Here is a 3538-nt window from a genome sequence, read left to right on the forward strand (position 1 = left end):
CCCCCCCCCCCTATCTTCACCATCGTAAATATTCATCAAACATCACAAAAGATGCCGACACGCAACTTAATATACTTCAATGTTTTGTTATTCCGTCCGTTTGTGGGGTATAATATAACTAGTCTGTGCATATTAAGAAATATGATAGAAACCTCATCTATACTAATATTATGAAGCTGAAGAGTTTGTTTGTTTGAACGCACTAATCTCAGGAAATACTGGTCAAATTTGAAAAATTCTTTCAGTGTTAGATAACCCATTTATTGAGGATGGCAATAGGCTATATATGTACCACGGGGCGGCACCGCTAGTTATTAATAAGTAGGTAAAATGTTTGGCCCCGATTCAACCTAGGAGTCCGTGGAGGGCGTCCAGAGTTGAGCGGTACCACCAGCAAGCAGCAACAGGCAAAATGGGACCAAAATGATACAAGAATGATTGAGAATTTTTCCATCAAATGCAAATAGAATCACACGTATAAAAACCCACGGATCGTGTAACAGAACCGAAGGAAATACAATCGAATTAGGAACCCTCATTTTGAGAACGTCGGTTAAAAAGCCTCGAGATATTTCCGATATTCAATAATCAACATTGACGGTAGTCTGGGGCCAATAAAATTTTATGATAAGCTCTCGTAAAAACTCCTTTAAACGATTCATGCTGAAACCAGTAAACTTGAGATGATTTGTACACTTAAAAAACTATATTATTTACATTTCTTCCAATGATATGTGAAATGAAAACGAATGAATGAATCTAACAAATCCCTAAGGAATCTTAATCACGATAGCTTTAAACAAACCTCATCAGAATTCGTCCTTTCCGTTCGAGTCAATATACCCGTTTTAACATTGGACATGACTGGTAATTTTTCTTGGATTCTGTAGTCAAAGAAGGACTCCTAATGGTTTTGCGATATAGTTTGATAGTAAATATGTGGACAGCTAGATATTCATTCATATTATAGTCATTTGTAAATAAAAACAAACATTTAATGTGACTACGTACCCAATTAAACATTATTTATTTTAATTTACTTCAAAACTTAGATGAGAAAACACGAGTGAAATATTACATTTCGTATATAACCTTTGTTCAAGAAAGATCTAGAATATCGAAAAGGTATACTAAAAGAAACTTTAAATTTATTTCAAATCGCTACAAGATTTCCTACTTCTTATAATGTTTTATTTATAAAGTAAATTATTATTCCGTTTCTGGTTAGGAATAGTTACACAAACGCTTTCAAAACAAATATTTCAACTCACACACACACTCTAATCACCTTCAGTACTAGGTAAATTACAATAAGTATGGATTTAATTCACATATCTAGTTACCAACTTTTGTATTATAATATTCATTCATATCATCAACTTTTGTATCAAGTATCGTGCCTGTAATACATTACTTTTAATAATTAACTCAACACCCATCATTATAATGCAAATATTTATGAAAACTAATTAAAACTTACCGTTTATAAAATAATAGGGCAATCCGAAAATAATTCAACAACACATTTTACTGTTTGACACACGAAACAATTAACATTTAAAAAAAGAACACAGTCCGTACACACTGGCCGAATTTAAAAAAATAACGCGAAAACCGCCAAAGCGCTTGTTCGAGGTCGTCGATATGTCACCGAAATACAACGAGCTTTACGTCTGCACTGGATCTCCGTAAAACACTATTTTTAAACATTATCCTTTCACAAATAATTTTAGCACAGTTTAAAAACAAAATTCATAATACGTTTCTAATTAATTGTTATCTGTACAAAGACTATAGACTGGAATGCTGGACGAAAATGAGTTTTATTTTTAAATAAAAAAGCGCTGGGCGGGCGCGCGCGTCCGCGGTAAGCGAAGCTCGAAATTCGAATTTAGGTTAGAAACGCGGGTTATGGCGTCACGCACACATGCGCAAAGCTACATGTACGTACAAAGGTTAAAAGTTTTCCCGCCTGGCATTTTCATGAACTAGATTGTGTTTACTCTGTGTGTTCAAAACAAACACTTATAAGAATAGAACTAATATTTTATGAATGTTAATATAATTCAATATAGGTACAAGCCATATTGTTCATTCTTAGACGTATCAATACAATTAGAGTTTGCTTCTATTTACGAATTTCTAAATTAAAGTGCATCTCATCTCTCAGAAGTCTATAGTAAAGTACTGAAACTTAATTAACCCCAGACTAAAAGAGACCTGGAGGTGCAGACTTAAAAGTTTATATGTATTATTATTAAAACAAAATTATGAACGTCATCAAACTATTCAGTTAGACCACATAATACTAAATTAGTATCATAACGCTGTTTTAAACTAACTAAAACGGAACATTCAACATATTCTTATTCAAAATTTGCTATTGTTTTTTGAACGCATCTATCATGTACCTAATCTATGGCTACACACATACACACATGCAAAAACACGCGTTCTTCTGGCAGACTATCCGGCGTTTACGTAGATCGGCCGAACTTGCAATATTACTAAAATACACACAGATGATTCGCCGACACCGCACCTACTAGATACTATTGGAACTAGATTCATTCGAGTTGCTGATGAGAAGTCAACTTTTATAATAATATATTGAATACTAGACGCTCGTCCCGTCTTCGCCTGGATATCAAGATTCCAGTTTTATCCCAAGGGAGCATAATCGGGATAAAAGTATTCTATCACCCAATTCAGCTCATATCCTGTCTGTATACCAAATTTTGTCAAAATACATTCAGTTTCAGTGTGATTGACAGACAAACATCCAAACAAACAAACTTTCTCATTTATAATATTAGTGTGATAGTGTGATTACTGATCTCACAGAAGTTCTACCACGATGGCCTAACTCGAATAAAACTGACCAACTGTGGATCAATTAGTGAACTCCCTGTTTCCTATTATCTAATAAAATTATGAAAGAAAAATGATCGAGTACAAGTCTAAAATGCTCAGCAATGGAAATAAAATTGGTTGATAATGACAGATCGTCAGCACGTATAGCCCACTATATCCTTTTTTTATAGTGGGGAAATCTTGCACAGATACCCACTGCCCCCGGGAAGAGGTCGTGGGTTATGTTGAATGCCTACCGAATAAAACCCCACTGTGTTCTGTCGACCATATAAGTGAAGGGGCCACGGGTGCTCGGTAGAATTCGTCTGCGACATATCCCTTACTTAGAACTTACCGTTCAGTTCAGTTTACCAAACAGTGCAATCAATATAAAACCAATTCTTTGTTCTTATTATCAAAATTGTTATCTCAATGTTCTCCTTCACCCACAAATAAATAAATAAAATAAACCAACAGTATAGTATAACTCTTACAAATTATTTGAAATCAATTAAAATGTTTGCATACTTATTATCTACTCATAGGAGGCCCGTGTTCCTGCAATAGGAACATATATGGGCTGATGATGATGATGATTATACTACTACTATACTTACTAGTTTTGAACGTTCGGTTTTTTGTTTGAAGTCAGGAGAACCTAAAATGCAACTTTCTAAGAAAGTCC

The 3538-nt window shown here is 34.3% G+C and overlaps 1 protein-coding gene across 2 annotated transcripts in view; it reads right to left on the reverse strand.

Annotated features, from left to right (window-relative positions):
* Positions 1-1861, reverse strand: part of LOC119837620 (muscle calcium channel subunit alpha-1-like) — a 45650-nt gene extending 43789 nt beyond the window's left edge. For both annotated transcript variants that reach the window (XR_005288159.1, XM_038363299.1), the window contains exon 1: positions 1481-1861. The gene's annotated coding sequence lies outside the window, so the exon portion shown is untranslated. The remainder of the gene's footprint in view (positions 1-1480) is intronic.
* Positions 1862-3538: the final 1677 nt, after the last annotated feature.

This window comes from Zerene cesonia, chromosome 28, assembly GCF_012273895.1.
Source record: "Zerene cesonia ecotype Mississippi chromosome 28, Zerene_cesonia_1.1, whole genome shotgun sequence".
Taxonomy (NCBI): domain Eukaryota; kingdom Metazoa; phylum Arthropoda; class Insecta; order Lepidoptera; family Pieridae; genus Zerene; species Zerene cesonia.